Below are 23,514 nucleotides of genomic sequence, written 5' to 3'. Positions count from 1 at the left end.
TTGGTCGTATGCGGACAGGGAACTGGTAGTTGTTCTCCTTGGAGAGCAGCTTGTCTGAGCATCTATTTCCCAGGATAGGGGCGACTCAAACAGTGACTGATCCAAAGCAGACTGTGGAACTATGAAATGCGAACTATATGGCAGCCACGTCGCGAGACGAAGCCCTAGTTAAGCAGCATGCTAAAATAAACATATTGCGAACAATCAAGAATTGAAAACGAACCGGAACAAACGGCAATGACCTAGCCGACGAAATAAGAACGACGAGTGGAGGCTCGGTACATGTAACAGTAGATTGCTAAACGCCCCGTTTGCCGACCGAATTCTGCTGGATCAGCTTCGACATCGTTGCGCTTCAGAAACTTTGCCGGAAAGGAGTGGTACAGAGATTTGTGGCCGCATGGCACAGTACTATCAGCTTTATAGTGCTGGGCAGGATGCCGAGTCGTGCGATCAAGTGACAGGGGATCAGCGACAGGTTGTGTTTGTTGAGAGTAAAAGGGCCGGTTCAACAACTACACTATCCTTAATGTGCACTGCCCCCATGAAGGACGACCCGATATAGAGAAAAAAAACGTCCTACGCACAGCTGGAGAAACTCTACGATAGCTGCACGCGTAGAGACATCAAGATCGCGTAGAGACATCGAGATCGTCATCGAGGACATGAACGCTCAGATGTGTAGGGAAGACATATAGAAGCCGGTGATCGGCCAGCATAGCCTGCACACCGTAACGAACGACAACGACCAGCGATGCGTCAACTTCGCAGCTCCCCGCAGACTGGCAGTCCGAAATACCTTTTTTCCCCAAAGGGACATCCACAAAACCACCTGAAGATTACCTGACCAATGTACAACAAACCAAATTGACCATGTTCTTATCGACGGCCCGTTCTTCCTAGCTATACAAACAAACGCACCAATTGCGGTACGGATATTGGTTCGGACATGACCACTAGGGTGGGACAAAAAATAAGTATTAGCTCCCATGCACTTTTCGTGCTCCTTATGGGTCCTGTAACAACTGTGTAACTTTTCAGATCGACCGGTGGAACGCCTGATTGGCGCCCGATTTTTAAAGTTTCCATACGATTTTATATGGGAAAATCCACTTTTTCAAAACCTCTAACCTCTAGAATTTTCCAGTTGGCTCCTAAAAATATACCAATACATGATATTTGTAGGAAATTTTCCTGGGAATAATTCTTCTGAAGACTGTAAGGCGCTACAAAATTTGGAGGTTATTCACCTTGAACTGATCGAATGTCTAACGAACGGCTCAACATTGAATTTTTCCAGCAACACTGCTGCAGCATGCTGCTGTTGCAAACTCAACAACGTGATGAGAAACAGTTTCGCGTGGAATTAAGCTTGAAAGCGTGATTTTTTGCTCATAGTATCTTCGGAGAAAATGCTTAGAATATCAATCCCTATATTTTGATAGTATTCGTTGTGTGATTTATACCCCTAAAAGTGAGAAATCAGCTTTCTAAACACCCCTACGTAGTGAAAAACATTTTCGTGTAGGATTAAGCTTGAAGGAATGATATTACGTTATCTTCATTATCGGAGAGCTTAAAATATTAACTATCAAGTTTTAATGTGGATTGATTACTCCCCCTAAAAGAGGGAAATAAGCTTTCTAAAAACCCACGTCGTGTGACAACCTGCCAATTTTGTAGATCATACCCAGGTGTCTTTCAGAAAAGAGTTTGGTAGATACATAACTACAATTTGCGCAGATACATGGCCATCAGGCCACTACGAACCAATGAGGTGTACACAGGCGAGGAAGAAGAAGACATTCGTCTGTTCTAGTAGCGAAAAAAGGTAAACAGAAGCAGGTGTTTGGATTGTGACGTAGATCTCGGTCAACAAGCAAATGCCATTTGAAACCAGTCCAGACCCACCACACCACTGCGTGTGTGTTTTAAGCGATGCCACGGAGGGTATTTTCATTGCCTTTCAGTGCTTATACAAAACGGAAACCCACAGTGTTCTAAATAAAACAGCCCTTCAGAAGCTTCGGCTAACACAGGCCCGAGTGTTCCCGACTTCGTGAGCACTCGGGAGCCCGCTTGCTGACACGTGTTTTTTCAAACGCTTCATTTTTACAAAAGTAAATATGAAAAAAATATTGCGATGACTACCGTCAAGCTATCCATTATTATATCATTGTCGATCTCTTCGTGGCGACCAATGCTTGTGTGTTCCCCGAAACTGCAAGCCCTCGATTGCTTCATGTGCCGAAGTTAAAAAACGAATGGCTCTCCGGTGTTTTGTCTTCAGCTAGCGACGGAGGGTAATAAGAATAGCCCTGCGTAGTGTTTTTTAGCAGAATTATCAGTAATAAAAAATTAAGTTTGAGCCAAAGATGTTTATATTTTCAACAGACAGCGGTTTGCAATCAACACGGAGAGCAAAAGAAAAACTTCGAAAACCTACCCTTTTCCAGTTGTTTCGGATCTTTCAGCGGCCCACCTTGATGCCCGCTCAACCAATATCCCGTCCAAAGATCAATACTCTCTATTTCTCTTTTCCAATAGACTTCATTTACGGTGGTTTGTAGTGACCTGCTGGCCATGTATCTGCACAAATTGGAGCTATGTATCTACCAAACTCCTTTCTGAAAGATACCAGGGTATGATCTATTAAATTGGCACCAGAACCCAAATTGTCATCCGACGTGGGTGTTTAGAAAGCTTATTTCCCTCTTTTAGGGGGAGTAATCAATCTACATTAAAACTTGATAGTTAATATTTTAAGCAAGCTCTCCGATAATGAAGATAACGTGAACAAAATGTCATACCTTCAAGCTTAATCCTACACGAAAATGTTTTTCACTACGTAGGGGTGTTTAGAAAGCTGATTTCTCACTTTTAGGGGTATAAATCACACAACGAATACTATCAAAATATAGGGATTGATATTCTAAGCATTTTCTCCGAAGATACTATGAGCGAAAAATCACGCTATCAAGCTTAATTCTACGCGAAACTGTTTTTCATCACGTTGTTGAGTTTGCAACAGCAGCATGCTGCAGCAGTGTTGCTGGAAAAATTCAATGTTGAGCTGTTCGTTAGACATTCGATCACACCGTGAAAAAAAAAAGACATTCGATCAGTTTAAGGTGAATAACTTTTTCTACAAATTTTGTAGCGCCTTACAGTCTTCAGAAGAATTATCCCCAGGGAAATTTCCTACAAATATCATGTATTGGTATATTTTTAGGAGCCAACTGGAAATTTCTAGAGGATAAGTTTTAAAAAAGTGGATTTTCCCATATAAAATCGTATGGAAACTTTAAAAATCGGGCGCAAATCAGGGGTTCCACCGATCGATTTGAAAAGTTACACGGTTGTTACAGGACCCATAAGGAACACGAAAAGTGCATGGGAGCGAAAAAATTACATCAACGCTTTTTTCCCATACAACTGTGTCCCAGTCTAATGACCACTTCGATCGAGTCTAGTGCGACGAAGCCGGTACGACCAGATCAAAAGAGACCTGCGTGTGTTGAGACGTCTGGGGAACTGGCGAAACACAGCAGAGCAGCACGACAACAACTTTATGATACAGCACGAGCAACTACGGCTCAGATTGGTATCGTAAGTTAGAGAGCTAGGTTTGAGAATCGATCCTGGGTGCAGTTATAGTTCTTAGCCAATGAATGATGATGCTCTGATGAGAAGTATGGAATTTATTTATATTGAATACATTCATTCTCTGGGAAATTCTAGAGGGGGCTTGAAACATTCCCCCTCTAGCCCCTCCGTAGTTGCGCCCATGGTTTTATTGTCTCTAGCAGCGTTCTCTGTCAAGTCCAAAATTCGTGTGAATTCCTTAAATACCTACGGAGAAGATCAACACCACAACCAGGCGGCGTCCCGTAAAAGGTCGAATGAAAGAAAGTGAAAAAGGGGACGGACTGCACTGCACACTGTAGTACGAACGTTGTACGCGGAGTACATTATGGGCGGATTCTGCTTCACTCTTTTCTTTCATTTAAAAGCGTTCTTCAACAAATTGGCAGAATTTAAATCGTTTTCTGTTTGGTTTTTTCCTCTCGTTGAAATTACCTCAATAATTTGAACCAAATTTAAGATCATTTTTCGATTTTATTTTTTCTCTGGATTCCAGGAGCATTCCCAAGCATTTTAAGTTAGTTCGGAATACCTAATTTGCGCAATCCGCATTTTCAGAGGAATTTTCAACATAATTTTAGATGCATTTTTTCCTCTGTTTATATTTTATTTAAGAAGCATTTTTCAACCAATTTATAATCATGTTTTATTTCCATCTATTTAAAGTGACTTGAACCATTATTTCCATTGTTGCTTGTTCCAGTTTTTTTTTTCATTTTTTCAATTTGAACGTTTTATTTGTCTTTTTTTTTTTCGAAAGAAGCGTTTCAGATGTTTTAAGCCACATTTTGTAAAGTTTGTATGCATTTTAAATTAAACTTGATTTTTTCATTAGATTGGTATTTTTGTTTGGTTTATAGTTAGTTTTTTCAGTTACTCAATACAACATGATTTGAATTTTTCAGTTGTTTCTACATTCATTCGAGCGGTTTTTATTTCAATTTGTAATTAATTTCTATTGTGGTCTTTCCGCTGTTTTCCTTTTTGTTTATTTGTTTATTTTGTATATTGTCATTTTTGAATCATGTTTTTTGTGACCTTACGTAGAGATGTTTTCTTATACTTAGAGATATTTTAGGAATCATATTATGTTTGGCTTTGTTTCCTTCACGTGTGATAATATGTATGAAAATTTAAAAAAATGACAATCGACTTCCGTTTGTTAATCATATGTAAATTTTATTATTTGATTATTATTTCCTTTTTTGTCTCAACTGTTTCAATGAGCATTTTTTATTTAGTCCACTACATTTAGTTTTTTTTGTCCAAAAAAGGTTCAAAAAATTATTATTGCTTCCATTTTCAGATACGTTTCTTGTTTTACTTCAGCGGTTTTGAGGGCACTGAAATTTTTGGATCACTTTCTTTACGGCTTCTTCTGAATTTTAGGGTTGTTTTCCAGCATAAACTTTTGTGTACTTCCTTTTACTTTTTTCAAATGCTTTGAATTATTTTACGTTGATTTGGGATAAATATTTGATTAAAAATAATCTGATAAGTTTTTGAAATTGAAATGATTGGGGAACTGCTGCATTATTCATCTCATTGAGCCGATATTCACGAAGAATGCACGGATTAAACACCAAATTTTCATGAAATCATTGAACAAATAAACAAAATACGCTGACGTGCTCTTATAGAATCGTTCAGCATTGTATGTTTAGTAAACTTAGCTAGATATATCCTGAATTTTGTAAAACAAACCATTTTTCACAACGCTTTCATAGCCATCTCAAAACATAAATCACTGCTCAATTATTCATCTCACGATGCCCCCATATTAATCACACTGCAGTGCACTGTTAATCATGAATGTATCACATTATCATGTATAAACGTAGCCGCAGCCCGTCGTAGTAGGTTACTTAGATATCCGCTGTAGTTGTTTACGTGCAAATATGGTAACCTAGGTAACCACTGCAGTGCTGTCCATTTATGTCAATTATGTCGGAATAATTCAACATTTTCAGTATGATTTGTTCATATTAACAGTAACCGATTTGGCAACTTTTGATTTTCTTCAAGGCAGTGAAAACAGATGAAAATACATACAGTTGAAATTTAGGAATTGTAGAAATTCATCTCATAAATTTCTGCTCATTCAAGCTGGTTTTTGGAAATTTGAGGTGAACATTTCAAAGATTAAAGTATTCTTAGTGTAGTGAGTGATTTTTTTAGTGATTAAAATAAAAAATGGTCCGCTAGTGATGAGAAAAACTTTGGTTGGCTGCTGAACGAGTCCCGTTGTAGCCGTACAGAATATTGCACGGATTTTTTTTCCTGAGGTAGGTGGTTGAAATAAATGAGTTTTCGAGTGCAGATGCCTGACTGGCGTGTATAATAATTATATTTCTTTCGGTCTTTTTTCTGAAGTATAAAAGCGATTGCTTTGTTTGATCTGCTTCGTTCTCTTCTATTCTTTTGGTACGTTTCTCAGCCCTCTTTGGCTCAATTTCTATGGAATTCTTTTTTTTTTTTTTTTGATTTTGATATTATTGTTCTTCTGCTGGCATTTCATTGTTTATTCACTATATAAACCACAGGAAAAAAACATTTTTGAACTTATCTATGGAAAAAAAAATGTCCACGTTATCAAATAATGGGGGGAGGGTATTTGGTCAATGTTCACGAGGGGGTCAAACTAAAACTGTTACGAAATACACTAGCGAAGTAAATTAATTCATTTCTTCTTTCTTCTTGAAGCAATTGTGAGTTTTTTTACTATAAAAATTATGAAATATGTGACCGAAGTTCTACCTTTATTAAAATACAATAAGCTTTTGCCCTTATATTATAAAGAGTATGTTGAGTTAACGGAATGAAAACGTACGGGAAAACGACATTCATGCACCGTAGAAGTGTTGACCAGAGATGCCAGAACAATTTCGTGAAAATCCGTAGATTCTACGGATTTTTATGGATTTCTACGGATTTCCCGTGTTTTCTTATTCTTTTCTATGGATTTCCCATATATTTGTAAATCCGTAGAAGTGAACAAATCCGTAGATCTACGGATTAATCCGTAGATCTGGCAAGCCTGGTGGTGACACACATTTACCATGATCCAAAATTACTAAATTGAAGTAAAATTGACTAATGAACTTTCACTGATGTAGTTCTCGTAATGAAACCAATGTTGCGTGTAAGAACCCTTGTTTGCCAATTTCTAGCTATAACTTATTCAACGAATTCCCCCGAGAGATTAATTCTATTCAAACTTCCCGTTCGTGCGTCGTGCACCAGAAAAACAATCGTTCGTCAACCATCCAAAACTTGCCTTCAGAATACGATACCGTATCTTTTTCTCTCCAGGAAAAAAATCACATGTCAAACACAACAACCGAGCCCGAATTCTAAATTGAGGACGATTTATTTCATGCCCCGTTGAAGTGGAAATAGATTTTCCGGACAGAGCACCGATATGCCTACCGGCTGCTGCTGACTTGCCGCTCACTGAATATCACCGACTACCACATCCGGTTCGGTTCTTTAGACCGGCCCGTTCGGCTGTCAACAACATTCCACCGGGGGATTTCGGTTATCCCACAAAATATAAACCTTTTCTCGCTCCGAGTAGGACTCAGCATGTGCGTGACTGTGTATGTAGCTAGAAGAAAGATCACTGTCGCGGAACGGAAGAAAAGTACCGCAGCCCACGCCACGCAACGCATTTCGATAGAGAATAACACTTTCACACTTTAGTCTCATACTGGTTCATAGAGCTGTGCTGAATACTACTAGTTGGTGTAAGCCATGCACGACTGGATTTGCCGGATTTTCACGGATGATTGATATTAAATTCTTGTAATACTACAATCCAATGTGTCAAAGTCAAGAGGGATTCTTTCTGTCACGCATTGCTGCCACTGACTGATTCCTGCACGATGGATGCTGGCTTTTTCTTGAAAAAAAAAAACAAAACAATGCGGCTCACGATAGAAGAAAAGCTCAGACGTGATACATAGTCTATTTTCCAACTGTTGTTTGTTTAGATAGGTCCCTCAAATGCTAGAGAGTTGTGCAAAGTCACACCTTTCCCGAGAGGGAAATCCCTCTGTTGTTATCAGCTAAGGTTTATTTACTGCGAATAATAGATTGAGTTCAACAATTTACGAGCAACGTGTTTATTTCGCAGAAGATTGCATGAGAATTTTGGAATATAAAATTAAAAATATACTTATGAGACAAAACATGTTAATAACGAATATTTGAATGATACGAATAAGTTTTCCGCATAATTAATTACATTGCATAAAAAGTCTTTGAAATAGAATTTTTCTCACCAAATGCGATCATATTTTGATTATCGAGCGAGTTTGAATTATGTAAATTAGAAATCTGTAATTGAAGCAGTTAGTAATAGGTAACACCGATTCAACAAGTTTCACGCAGCGACACAAGTTGAAAAAAATCGTTTGACAATTTTGTTAAAAGGAATGATGCCAGAAATAACAAAACAACGAATCGTTCCGCGATAAGATTATTTAGTCCCTAGATAAGTAATGTCGCTTGTGTGCCCATTGTGTTCGAGGTAAATTCTGTTGCGCAAAAGATCCCAAGCACTAGAGTCGATTTGCGCGATTCGACTCGAAAATTGCTTTGAGAATCATGATCTAGTAAACCCACCTCTATTTTGAGCTTTGTTATGGGCAAAAACTGCCAAAAGAAAAAGCAGACTACACTGAACCAAATTGCTTGCACATAAATGTATTATCATTACTTGACTTAAGCCCCATTCACGACTACGAAACTCAATGAGATTTTAAAGTTGCTCACACTCACGTAAAATCTCAAATAGATTGTCAGAATATGCGTGTTAACAAAAGTAAAAATATTTCTTTCCTTTACTCTCTTATGCAAAAAACCAAACAAATATCCGCAGCTTGTTACAGCGAGTCGCTTGCGCAGTTCAAACACATAAGAAAAAGTATTCTTTTTAGAAGAAAAATATATACTTAACAGTTAAAAATAGAATCGTAAAACAGTTCATGTTTGTGTACAATTTCCTCAACCCATTCCCGGCGGAGAGAAATCAATTTTCACCTCCAAAAATGCACTTCAAACTCTTATAACTCATCTTTGCATATTAACGATTAATCTGTTCTCTAATCATACTAAATAGTTCCATCGTGCAAATTTTCAAGTATAATTGTCAAACTTAACACCCGCCGTGAATGGGTTAATGAGGCCCTGGATGATTCTATTTCACATCCGCGCTTGAACTCAGTGTAACGACGTTTGACGTTACGTTCCCCAGCAGATCAACTCTATACATAACCTATAAAAATCCAGCGACGCCAGCGACATTACTTATCTAGGGACTAAATAATCTCATGTTCCGCGTCATCAGTAATTCGCAATGACCTGAAAATTAACCGACCAAGTCACTATTGTGACAACACTAATCGCACCAATTGTGTCAATCAACTTGCAGCGAGCTTCATATGACGGAAGACGATTTGAGATTAAGCCTACCTTACGAAGAGCATATAGTAGAAATTGCTTTTGTACTGATTCTATTCCTTCATCATGTACGCCAGGACGAGGAGACCACACAATGCTACAGTATTCCAGTATTGACCTCACATAGGCAATATACAAAGTTTTGATAGTGTACGGGTCTTGAAAATTGTAGCAGAAGCGTTTGATAAACCCCAACATGTTGTTTGCCTTGTGTATGATAGTGTTATAGTGGTCGATGAAATTAAGTTTAGAGTCTGAGATTATCCCTAAATCCCTAACTTTATCACATTTCTTAACATTCTGATTCCCTACTGAATAATGGTAATCAGGCATCTACTTCGGCAACAAAGTGGATTATTTGGACTCTCCATTATTGAAATAAATAATAAATGAAAACTAAAATTACAAATTGTCTCAAAACGCCGCTTTTAATTTTTATGTGAAATGCTACATGAGACCTAGTTTTCTACCTCAAATTGTCATAAAGAGTGCCATTCAAAATCCAATTTCAATTACATTATTTTTTCATGCCACAAAATATATATTCAGCACAATGCTCTAAAATATCAAATTATTACGTTGCAGATGATACGATATGACAGTGTCATACTTTAAAAGTTCGATTACGGCATAATGACTGTACGTATATTCCACGTAGATATGATATGTTTCATCTAATAGCACCAGGGTTGCAAATTTTCACTGTCAGTGTTAGATTCTCGGTTGAAACTGAAAACTATGAATATCAGTATCATCACGAACGAGCTGAATATGATAATTGCTTTCAGCTCCAATCAGTTAACAGTGGTAAATTACCACTGGTTATGCTGAGTGGCAGCATTACTGTGATTTCGCACACGCTATGTTGCTCTAGCGATGTTTATGCGGTGTAGGATGAAGATGTCTACCTACTTCATTGACTCCATGCAATGCATTGGCTCAGATAAAATAATTTCAATATTGAATAAGATATATCATTTATATCACTGACATGATTAGTGACCGATAATTGACTCGAGTGACACTCAATATCAGTTTGAAGAGAGTGAGAGTGAAACTGCTGTTGTATCATTTTCATTTTTGTGTGTCGAAATTTCGCAATACTATTATACTGCCGGTAATCGCAAGTCAGTCTCATCTGTAATTTTGTCAATTTTGAGTTAGCATCGTATTTTGGCCTAGCTTTGAGTATATTTTCAGATGTACCGATAAAAAATAGTGGTTTGTTCAACAAAAGTGGAAATCAATACCAAGTCGACGAGCGGGGGCCTAGTGTGGTTGATAACGTCTCCGCCAACCACGCTCGACGCCTGGGTTCGAATCCCACCGCCGACATAGGTGTCGATGGTTGTGAGGTGGCGTGATCCACTCACAACCAACCCAACTGGTCTAGATTCAATCCTAGCCGACACCGGGAGATTTTCTGAGGCGAAAAATCTCTGGGATCACGCCTTCCATCGCATGAGGAAGTAAAGCCGTTGGCGCCGGTCCGTTAAAAAAAAACGGGTCGTGAGTTAGGGACCTGGGTGTAGAGTCGCCTCCCTGGGCGTCGGTAATTGGCCACAACAGTGGCGGAAATAGACCGACGGAAAATAAGCGAGAATAAAAAAAAAATACCAAGTCGAATTGTCACATTAGGCAAAGTAACCGCAAGTCAGTCCCAGAAGAAAAATAACCGAGAGTCAGTCCCGATTTAAAAAAAAAAAACATGCATAATACAACAGTAAAATGAATGGGGAGTAAAAAAGAGTTCGAGCGGGGGCCTAGTGTGGTTGGTAACGTCTCCGCCAACCACGCTCGACGCCTGGGTTCGAATCCCACCGCCGACATAGGTGTCGATGGTTGTGAGGTGGCGTGATCCACTCACAACCAACCCAACTGGTCTAGATTCAATCCTAGCCGACACCGGGAGATTTTCTGAGGCGAAAAATCTCTGGGATCACGCCTTCCATCGCATGAGGAAGTAAAGCCGTTGGCGCCGGTCCGTTAATAAACGGGTCGTGAGTTAGGGTCCTGGGTGTGGGGTCGTCTCCCTGGGCGTTGGTAATTGGCCACAACAGTGGCGGAACTAGACCGACGGAAAATAAGCGAGAATAAAAAAAAAACCACTATCGACATAAATTAGTTTCATATGAATTCATCTATTTTATTTCAGCAAACCATAGCGCACACTCTCCATTTGTTTTAATTAATCTAATTAATTAATTAAGTATTAATCTCACATAGGCAGTATACAAAGTTTCGACAGTTTCGATTTCCAGAAGGCTTTTCTAACACCAGATGTAAAATATGTGGATTTCATTCTGAAACACATTGATGTCTTCTTGATTTTGACGTGGGACTACGTCTTTGTTTACTATACTGGGATGCATTCTGTTAAATTTGGGAATGAAACTGGCAAATGTTGCGTCAGATTTAAAACGTTAATAACAGCATAACCACATGATGGATAACAATAATCAATATGTTGTTGGATAGATAAAATATGGAACAATTTTGTAATACACTAGTTATCACTCTAATTTCATTGCTAAGCGGTAAAATTGATAAAAAGTTTCAATAACAAATTTACGCGAATAATGAACCAATTACATGCGAGCAACCCTAGCACAGACGACGTGAATGGACACCATCCGTTCCCTGTGATGTTCTCTGTATCAATATCGAAATAAAAACTGACAGAGTCTCCTCGTCCCAATAGGTCAATTTATTTCAGCTTCCATGAGCTCAGACTAATATGATGTCTCGAAGGTAAAAGTTTTCTGAAAAGTTTGAAACAATCTACATTCTTGAACAATTTCTAAACCTGCTTTCAGAACCTAATAAAAACTGATGTCTTGAAAGAAAACATGCCGGAAAAGCAACAGTACCAGTGAAGTAAAGAACCGCAGGTCTCTCGTCGTCTATGATTGCAGCGGAACTCTTCTATTCGTAATGCAGCGGTACGATTCGTACTGCAGTGGTACTATTCGTATTGCAGTGGTACACTTTTGTTCAAACATTTCTATTCGTGTGCAATCGAGGAAAAACTGCAATGCTGCTGTTGATGGTGATTGAAAGTTTATCACATAAATATGATTACCATGAATTACTCAACAAGAATTGTTAATTTTTGCAACGGATATTTATTTAATTTTATCTTCGATATTCACTAAATAATCGTGACCGGATAGTATCGAAAGAGTAAATTCCCAAATATACACATTTATAGAAAAGTAAGAGCCTGCGAATGCTTGTGAATTTTTGGTTTATTAACTAAGATTCATTCAGAGAATCTCATTTTACATTTCAAAATTGTTAGACGATATATTATTATTCTATGCTTTACCACAATAAACGTACATTAGCTGTCTTCGTGATACAGCGAATATGGTTGTAGGCAAATGAAATAAATGTCAAGCAAAAAACAAAAATGGAATTGTTGATTGCTACGTTTTTTTGCTAGAGCTTGTTAATAATTTTGTTTAACATATCTTGTTATGTTTGCCAATTAATGAACCTTTGTAAGGGCTTCCATATTATTTTGAAAGTAAGATCAACATTATAGATTTGATTTAATCAGAGTTGAATAACACAAAACCATTCATTATGATAACATAAGTATTGTTGGATTTTGTTTTTAAGGATATAGAGTTAATTCTGATTGACGCATTACGAGAAATTCTTGGTACTTCTTCAACAAGCACGGTATGCTTGTGCCTTGTCAAATGCATGTTGTTTGTACAAAAAATACTACAGACATAATATCGTCAAATATAAACGATATTCTTTCGAGTGTTGTTGAATATATTTCTAAAATTAATTTCTAGGGGAAGCTAAAAATAAAAATACGTACAGTCGCCAAGCAAACACATTGATTCTGTCTGCAGACTCTGTATATTTTGTAACAAAAAATCCCCTAGTTACAGTGTTAAGTCCATGGGCGTAGCCAGAATTTCAAATAGGGGGGCAAGCTCTTCAAAATTTTAGAAGTAAAAAAATGGTTCACTAAGGTCGCTTTTTACGCGGGTTTTTTTACGTGGATTCCGGAATTTGCGCGTTTTTTTTACGCGGATTTCGAAATTTACGCGTTTTTTTACGCGGGTTCCGGAATTTACGCGTTTTTTACGCGGCACGTATCCCCCGCGTAAAAAGCGACTTTAGTGTGTTTTGAAAAATAGAAATAAATACTAGTCTTTAGTGATTGTTACATCAAGGCAACCAGTGAAAAGTTGTGCTTGACATCAGAGTGGAAAATTTGATTATTCTTCGTCCAAGCCGCAACCGGGAATTCAAGATATGATTCACTAGATGGCCCAAATTTTACAGCGGATAGCGGTCCAACAGCAACAGCGTCCCTCTCTTCGAACATCATCGAGTTTGCCTTCGACGAAGAACACGGAGTTCCCTTCGGACGTTGTTGTTTAACCGCTACCAGGACCTCTTCGAGAACGATGCAGGCCAGCTGAATAATGCGGCGAAGGTACGTTTACTTCTCCGGAAGCTGGACACCCATTCGCACAGCCGCTATCTCAACTACATCCTGTCAAAGCTTCCCAAGGACGTGAAGATTGAAGACACAGTCAAGATTCTCAATAAAATCTTCGGGCATCAAACGTCAAACGCCCCGGAAGCGGTTCATGTGTCTTTTCAAGATTGTTGTTGACCATCCTCCGATGAACACTCAGCAAGCAGAGAGCACTCAACCGCTGTTCAAATATTGTTGACCTCAGCCAGGTTTTCACCCGCCGTAATGTGCTGAACGAGCGTTCAATCGTGCATGTTTCCATGGTAGAGCAAGTGCAATTTTAACTGCTTTCTCAGTCGCAGGGAAGAAAGAACGGGTTTTAGCTAGCAGATCTATAGGATCCAAGTCTTCCAAGTTCTTACGGTCTGCTCTCATACTGCTGCAATGTTAATACAAAACTTCCACCTCTCCAACAAAATTGTCAACTTCATAAAAAATTACGGAATTTTCGGTTTTGCGCTTGAACTCTTCCAACGACATGCGTATTACGCTAGCGGGATGCAGCAAGGACAACGCGTAGGCAGGTGAACTATCTTCATCGAACCGTGCTTACAATGAGGTTACAAGAGAATCAAGGTAAGAAATTGACACAGCTCGGTTCCAATACTCCAAGCTAGTTGATGCAGGCGAAAATGCCCGGTCCTTTATCCGCTGCAATATCCTTGGTGGATCAACTGAAAATCCTGTGCAATTCCACGCAACATAGCACAAGCATTTCAATCAATTATTTTTGATCTGGCTGTTACTTTACACAGATGTTTCTATGGGCTAAAGATGTCGTTTTGTGCTATTAGAATTATTGAAAACAAAATTCTGCACCAATGTCAACATTTAGGGGGGGGGGGTACATTTCCATTAAATTTGAATATGTGTAGCCTGTTTGTTATATATGATGCAAGCCACTTCAGGAGATCAGAAACAATTCCGGAGGGATTCGCGTTTAGGGCGCAACTAACTAAATGTAAACAAATCGTTTTATTACACGGAGCACCATTTTCCGATTTTGACTGTGTAGTAGTGTTCTGTGTTGTACTTTTTTCAGTTCGATACGGGTTGATAGTTACTCCTTTCCTGAAGTTAATGAGTTTTGGAGCAGAAAGTGCAGCTATCGGATGGTCGATTGATGAGTAGATATAACACTCGAGCCAAAAACCGATAATTTCAAATTTCTGATCGAATAACAGTTATCGTGCAACAACACCATGTGGGACGCTGTCATACAATCTCATACAATTTTTGTGGTCCCCTATTTGACAGATGCACGTACGCTAGCGCACTGTTGAAATGTAGTTCCTATTAATTTGCGACATACATTATCGTGGTTTATCTGGTCTAGAAATTAAAACTCAACGATTGGGAACAAGTACAATATAGTACTATATGCCTGAGGCTTACACAAGATGTTTTAATTTTAAAAACTAAACACACGAATAAAACTTCAATTTCAATACAACCCAACAAAAAATGCTTTCTCACTTGTCCCTTCCAACTTAAACTCTCACACAACCCAGCTCTGAAACTGCATAGAACAACCAACCAGTTTTTCCGCAGGCACAATTCACTGTACGGATGAGTTATTCTTTCAAGAACCCTCTGGCTACGCCTATGGTTTAGTCCAACGTCACCATTTCATACAACCCTGGGGGCCTTTATTTCCAAAAACAGCTTCATGTCGTCGGCATATAATAGAACTTTAATATTTTTGAGGATGAAGGAAATGTCGTTTACGTACAAAATAAAAAGCATTGGTCCTAAGTGGGAGCCTGAAGTAACTTGAATGGGATTGAATTTATTTCCATTAAATTTGAATATGTGTAGCCTGTTTGTTATATATGATGCAAGCCACTTCAGGAGACCAGAAACAATTCCGGAGGGATTCGCGTTTAGGGCGCAACTAACTAAATGTAAACAAATCGTTTTATTACACCATTGGTTTCGAAAAGACTCACACAATTCATGGCAAGAATCCTTTCTTTTGTATAAATCGATGAAATTATTTAAATCAAGTTTTTAGTAAAAGGCGATAAAACAGTTTACCCAAAACAAAAGATACTTTGGAACTAGGCCCTTTACATTGTTTTGAAGCAACGGGCTTATGTGCGAAATATTTCGTAAACAGGCGACAGTAAAGGGCGGATCAACTTTAGTTTTCAAAATAAAGGCGCATTTAAAGAGGCGCAACTGAAGAAAAAATAAAAACAAGGCGAAAGAAAGATGGGCGAATCTCGTTGTCAGAATGCTTTAAGGCTCATTAGGAAAAGGTTAGAATAAAAGCGCAGATTTAAGCCATAAACGCACAAATTTAATGTAGTATTGTTAGGAAACTATAATCCAGGTTTATTTTACGTCGGTTTTTGGTATTGATTTAACATTTAACATGTTAGTCACTTCCTTTGAAATTACGATTTAAAAATGTACTTGCAAATTTTCAAACTGATATTCCCCAATGTTTATCTTTTTCCAGTTGTGCCCTTATCGCAAATCACTCCGGAATTCCAATTTTTTGCAGTTTAAAAAATTAAAGCTTTGCCGAAGTCTGTATAGGGTGCTTCAACATGGTTTGCATTCAACGAGTAATGTACGAATTCAAGTAAATTTGTGGATGTAGAGCGGCCTTTGAAAAAGCCGTGTTGTTCGTCTGTTATTTGATTTTTGATTTGAGCGAACATTTTTTTTATTGACAATTGCCTCGAAGAGTTTAGGAACGCAAGAGATAATGACGATTCCACGATGATTACGTATGTCAGATTTCCGCTTAGATTTGAAAATAGGTACCAAAAATGAGCTTTTTCTTATATTTGGGGAGGCTCTAGTTTTCAACGACATATTGAACAGCCAGAACAAAGGAGATGTAAGTTCCTTTGTAAGATTCATTATGAGTGATGGAGAAATTCCATCAGGTCCAGCTCCTTTGGAAGGGTTTGAATATGTAAGACATCCTGTACCTGAAGTTGGTTGACTCCAACGTTTCTTGGATATTCTGGATAAAATGCAAAATAATCGCAGTCGCGTTTTCCTTCGGAAAATGTGGTATAGATTTCCTGGAAAATTTTGCAAAAAGATTAGTATTTTTCTTCGAGTTATCACCAGCATGTTCGTCGAGTTGCATTAATGATGGAAAATTGTCTGATTTCAGTTTTGTTTTGACGTAATTGAAGAAGTTCTTTGGACAAGACATAATCCCTAGCTCAGTTTTTGCATTGAATTCTTCAAATGCATTACTGATTGCAAATTCAATTTCAATTGATCACATATTTCCAAGTAAATTGCTAAATTTTCACTGCTATTGTGTTTTTTGTGAGCTTTTTGTTTGTGGGTTTTTAAATTTTCTTTTTGTCTGTTAAACCAGACTGGATGTTTAGTGTTAGCGTGGCGTTGTTTTTTTTTCAAATGTTGTACAGAATTTTGTAAAAGACGATAACCGTTGATTCGACATTTCCTTCATCTTAAAAAAAATTATTGCCAATTAACACAGTTTAATTTGTTTTTTATATTTTCATAGTTCGCGAGTTTGAACTCAGGGACTTCCTCATACTCGCAATCGTTGGGTCTTTGATATTCATGTAAAAATGAAGAATATTCAATTGCTGTGTGAGAGTTATCGTTTTTCCACAATAGGTTAAATGATCCGGTCACACAGAAATCTTCATGAATATTCGTTAGGAGTAGGTCCAAATAGCCATTTTCACGGTTTCTTACATGGTTAACCTGGTTCAAACCTAGTTTAGCAATTTCGTCAAATAAGAAATGCGAAGTGATGTTTTCTCCAACGACTGGAAGTAGGATGCTTTCGTTTTCAGAGTCCAAGATGAAGTCAGCGTTGTTTCGATTTAAGTCCCCATAGATGTGAACTTTCACTTCTGGAGGTAGCTCAGATATTTTTTTTCTGCGCAAATGAAAAACTTTTCGTACGTAATTTTATTAGCGTTGTGAGGAGGAATTTACACAGAGGTGAATACGTGTGTTTCACCTGCTATGTGTGATTTTATCCAAATGTGCTCGAATTCTTTAAAGTTAGGTGTAGCAACAATTTCTGAATTAAAATTGACATTAACCGCTATGAGGACCGCCTGACTTCTTTGCGGACTCTTGAAGATTCCTATCATTCCTGAATACATTAAACATATTTCCAAAAATTTCTTCACTTTTGACGCTTTCATCCCAGTTTGCTTCAGTCGCCAATATGGCTGAAAAGGATGAGCCTAAAAGATTATTGTCAATTTGTTACATTTTGGCCGGGCCTCTTTTTTTCTGTGTGGACTCATCACTGCGACCAGAGATTAGATCTATTGTGATATTACCCAGGTGTTTTCTGTACTCCGCACTTCATATTATTGGCAGTATCACTATGGGAGTAAGTGATACGCTTATCATTCATATCCGTGTTTGTGTGTAAGTTGTACCTTCCCGTTTCAAGCTTACTGCTCTACTATACCGAGCCTCTGTCTATCCTAGCAATATCGCCTAATTCCTATTCCCTGGCGAGAACTTTCATATGTTACTCACACCCGTTTTATTATAATAGGGACTTATTTTTGATAGAAGGAGAGTCAACAGAGGTACTGTAGAATTCAGATTGAAGGAAGGGTACGTGGTGGGGAGCCTGAGATTGCGATTAAAATGTTGACGGTAAACCAAAATTTCAGCCACATTTTGCATTGGTGAAGAAATTTTCGGGGATATGGTAGTTGACAATGTTTGAGGGTTGGTGAGTGTTACCTGTAAGTCTTCTTCTTACTCATCCAAAGCGGTCATTATGTCCGAAAACTCGACTTGTAATATTTGTCGGTGCTCTCTCTTAGTTGTAGCAGGCGGTGTGTTAGTTCACTGAATAACGATGTCCGATGAGACTGCAGGTCTGCCAAGGCGTCGTCACGTGATATTCCCAGTTCTTCATGTACTTCAGGAAAATTTCACGTAGCAGGTTTAAGTCAGTATGTAGTTTTTCAGCTGCCTGCATCACCGATGCACTAGTTTTGGTGATTCCTCAAATGCATACCCTTGTTTGCTGATCATGCAGGAAAGCAAGGAAAGTTCGTACCGTATCCATAATTGTGTGATCGCGCAACCGTGTCTTCAGATAGCTTTTGTCACCAGTAGCGGATTGCTCCGCTAGTCTGACAATCGGTGGACGCGAAGGATCTAGTAGCGGAGCACCATTTTCCGATTTTGACTGTGTAGTAGTGTTCTGTGTTGTACTTTTTTCAGTTCGATACGGGTTGATAGTTTCTCCTTTCCTGAAGTTAATGAGTTTTGGAGCAGAAAGTGCAGCTATTGGATGGTCGGTTGATGAGTAGATATAACACTCGAGCCAAAAACCGATCATTTCAAATTTCTAATCGAATAACAGTTATCGTGCAACAACACCATGTGGGACGCTGTCATACAATCTCATACATATTTTGTGGTTCCCTATTTGACAGATGCACGTACGCTAGCGCACTGTTGAAATGTAGTTCCTATTAATTTGCGACTTACATTATCGTGGTTTATCTGGTCTAGAAATTAAAACTCAACGATTGGGAACAAGAACAATATAGTACTATATGCCTGAAGCTTACACAAGATGTTTTAATTTTAAAAACTTAACACACGAATAAAACTTCAATTTCAATACAACCCAACAAAAAATGCTTTCTCACTTGTCCATTCCAACTTAAACTCTCACACAACCCAGCTCTGAAACTGCATAGAACAACCAACCAGTTTTTCCGCAGGCACAATTCACTGTACGGATGAGTTATTCTTTCAAGAACCAGCTTTGCACGAAAGTTCTGAAGAAATCATTTACACGCGAAGTGCACTACACCCGACATTGAAATTTAAAATAGCGTAATCGGAAAAGTTCACTGACGAGTTTTTTTTTGTTCGCTATACACTACAGTTTTTGTTGCAATAACTACATAACAATGGTTTATTCACAGACGAGAAAAAATCTCTTATCGATTTCCTTATTTCCACCGTGAATTCAAAAGCTGTCCGCACATTGCAGCTAAAATTGAAAAAAAAAAACTTTAATAGAGTACACAAAATTAAAGCTAATATTTTTAATAATTTTAATACGTGAATTCTACCAGCTTGCGAGAACAACTTCAATGACAAATCATCTGTCGGTGTTTGTGCAACCCATCAGGCAAATAAAATAAAATATCTAAGCTTCAGACTTTGCCGAATTATTGCAATTCAATTAGACTCGAATGTGCCAGTAGAAAGGCCACAAAATCAATCTGAGGGATGGATTGAGGCACCAAACGCCCAATCTATCCGTCTGAAAATTGTTTCAAAACAGAATCCACAATTGGCAGACCAATTTGTCACGAATTGTTCGAAAATAAATCCATATACCAAGTCGCCGCTATTTTTAAATTGAACCAAACCGAATATTTAGACCATGCCATTGGATATCGAGCTTTGCGGAAATCAATCGCATGTGCTTACATTAGCTTTTGATTCGCTAATGGTGCAACCGTGGAAATGGTATCGACTTTTTCCGCACTTCAATCGAATAAAACAGCGAGACGACATCTTTCGATACGTGTAGCTACAATACGAAAACAACAAACATTTCACACGTACCACTTTCCGAATTGAACAAATATTCCACCGTAATTTTACATTTGCTTCCCGTAACCATTCGATCAAATTGATTAAAAACCACAGAACTGGTTCCTACCCTCGGGAAATGAAATTGGAAACGGTTCACTGTTTGACGTTTCCTAGTAGGTAGCCTCCCTTCCAGAGTGGATGACGTTTAATTCGATTTTCAGACTCCACATATAGCAAGCCGTAAATAGAAAAGCCACCGAACCTCCCGACATCCCCACAAGGAGCATGGCACGACGAACTGCCAATGATAAAGTGTGAAAGATTGGCAAATTTTAATTCGATTTTGTCGAAACCAGCACGGCAATGTCACGTGACATCACAGGAGCAGGATAAACATGAACTTCCACTAAGCGAAACTACCGATGCCGTATACGGTGTTATCTTTATTTTTCTCCGCAAACATGGCTCGAAATCTTGCCGGAAAGACAGTTCCGAACCGAGCTTCAACTCTAATCGCAAATCTAGCCTTGGCGACGACAGCCTGCCCTGCCATGTGGATGGCACACGGGTGTGATTTGATCGACACATCAGGATTCAATTAACGGAATTCGATTTCCGCTTGAAAGTTCCTACGAAAAGAACGCTTAATTGAGACGGATGGCTTCCGTTCCGCATTTGACTGTGTAGGCTGATGGAGAGTGAATCCTTCTTGAGAGGGAGAGAGAGAGAGCTAGAGTCAGGCAATCGTATACGCCATCTATAGGTTCACGCATAAAAGCTTTTTCTCCGGAAGGAAGCCGGTAATGGGCGGAAACGAAGCCTGATTGGGTGACAAGTGATGCTACACCTCGTCACTGGAATGTGTTTTGCTGGTAGCTGGATGAGCACTTTTTACGCTTCTTAACATTTTTACACCATGTCACAAATTTTCATCTAAGCTTGCAATTTGAGCTAGAAAAAAATCCTTTTTAAGCGTTGTAACACCAAAAAACGTACAGATCCTCACTTTCACAACAATTATATTGATGTACACCAAAATACTTTAGACATACTCTCTAATAAATGATGGATGCAGCGTCATTCACATTTGAATAAAAAACGTCGCGATAATCAATCTTCGTTTAAAATATTATCCATTTAACCAAGCGTTTGATTAGATTTGCTCAGGACAATTTTGGATGCCTAAAAAAGTGCAACGACGAATTTACGCGCGATGACAGACAACAGTTTAAAAAGGCTTATTGAGATTTGGACAATGTTGGATCACGAGATTCGGTATGGTGCTCTTTATATAGAAATGTAAATGATTAAAAAGAAATGAGTTTGCCGAAGTGTTTTTCTATATATAATTTTGTCGCCTTCTTCTCAAAGAACGTTCATATTTCACGTGAAGAAGTTTTTAAAATTTCAGCCCTTCTCTCTCCCTCCATGGATTCTGAAAATTGTTTATTAATATAAACCTGTGGGCAATAAGGACTGGAGTAGCTGGGATCAGGTGTAACACTAGAACAGGTCGGGATAGGATAGGAACCTACTCTAGAACCGCACTCGCAACAACTTATCTCAAACAGAAAGGTCAGTGAATTCTAGAATAGGCTGATTAACAGTTCCGCCATAGCAAAAACATACTCTGCCATGTTCTCTTCTGAGCAATTCCACAATAGAACGGGCAACCAATTTAATCGACCCTTTTTAATTTAAATGTTTTAGCCAAATCAAAAATGACAACTTAAGAAAATTAAAACTGGGACATTTTTTGTGGAACTGCTTTTCTTCCGAATAACGATTGTTGCAAATTCGCTTCAACAACGAGACCTTTTGACGTTTTATATTGACGGAGCTTTATCGCTATCTGAGATCCACCACTGCAGCTACGATTAAAGCCTATTCTCTACTGAGTATCGGTCAGATGCAAACGCTTGAGTGATTGGTGAATTAGATCGACCCGTGGTATTGATGAAGATGCAAAGTAAAAATACGATATTTGGTATAACTTTATGATGTCTGTGAAGGGGATAGACAAGTGCAAGAGTATGCTCATGATCGGTAAAATGTTGCTTAAAAATGTTGGTAAAATGTTGTTGTAAATTGTTGTAGGTAGAATTACTAAGCATTCTCTAATTTACTTTTAAAAATATGCCAATTATTATGCCAAAAATTTCGAAAATATTTGAACTTTCTATCAAGACATTGGTATTTAAAATCTGTTTAGAGGGACTCGGCATGTTACGCTATTAGATAAGACGATGAAAAAAATTATACATTTTTATTTTGGCGCAAACTTTACAGCCCTCTTGTGGCCGTATTTATTGCCCCTTGTGATTGAATTAAAATTACTTCCTCGCTTAGATATAAATATCGATTCATACATTCAAGCGAAGTTGTTCCGGTAACACAGCTGCCAAAACCATTTCCATCCCACTCGCTCCCCTTGGCTCCCGATAACTTTGGGTAAACTTCTCATTTTCCTCGGTTTGTTCCCGAGAAGTTGCGAGTTTCTGGATTCCCTATTCCAGGAAACCCGCGAAACGTAAAAGCCAACCGGGGGCAGTTGTCGAAAAATAACTTAAGATTATGACGGGCGAAACGATAAGGAAATTCCCCTCGGAGAATCGTCGACCAATAAAAATGCCACGGATTTGGCGCAAACTTTGACACATCGTTTGAGAATTGGCCAAAATAATATTTTTATTCCTATTTACCGTTTGTATTGAGAATTAATTCAAGTATATTTCTTTATTGAAACTTTATTCTAGATTGGAGGAAAATTTCTAAACGCTTCCACACACAGCTGTGTACGTACCTAAATACATAATTCGCTTACAAAATATAAATGCGACTGTTGAACCAGGACGAGAAAGGGGCACCGGAAATTTGTGGTTCGAACGAAGGAACTACGACTGCCGGGCTGTGTCCATTATTTTCTTCTTATCACAATGAATAGCTGTCACAAAAGTGGCACGATCAAACCGTAGAATGTGGCCCAGTGTTGATGTTTTCTGTTAAGGCGGAATGGAAATGTTGGAGCAAAAAAAAAAGAAAAACAATGATATGCTTCTGAGAACCCCTATTAGCTGGTAGAACAAAGAATGTCCGGTGAAAAGTTTTCCACCAGACTGTTCCGGCAAGAACTTGTGTTGGTGAGAGTTCAACGTGATAGAGACAAACCACCATTATTGCAATCAAGAGGGGAAAAAAGTTAGACATAAAAGTTTATCTGCAATATGTATATAGGTATTGTATAGTAACATGCCGCGTTGACAGAATTTCCTTCAGAACCGTCGTCGCTGTTTTCCCTGGGCATACTTTAAGCAGCTCAATATTAAATTTTTATAGGTATTCGTCTTTGTTTT

At 38.4% G+C, this 23,514-nt stretch overlaps 1 protein-coding gene across 3 annotated transcripts in view; it reads right to left on the bottom strand.

Moving 5' to 3' along the window:
* The window catches only part of LOC129724450 (kin of IRRE-like protein 1), a 907,851-nt gene that overhangs the window by 551,607 nt on the left and 332,730 nt on the right, over positions 1 to 23,514 (bottom strand). The gene's annotated exons all lie outside the window — the stretch shown is intronic.

Source organism: Wyeomyia smithii, chromosome 2, assembly GCF_029784165.1.
Source record: "Wyeomyia smithii strain HCP4-BCI-WySm-NY-G18 chromosome 2, ASM2978416v1, whole genome shotgun sequence".
Classification (NCBI taxonomy): Eukaryota; Metazoa; Arthropoda; class Insecta; order Diptera; family Culicidae; genus Wyeomyia; species Wyeomyia smithii.
Note: the sequence above shows the minus strand (reverse complement) of the source record. Positions and strands in the feature narration are given on the sequence as shown.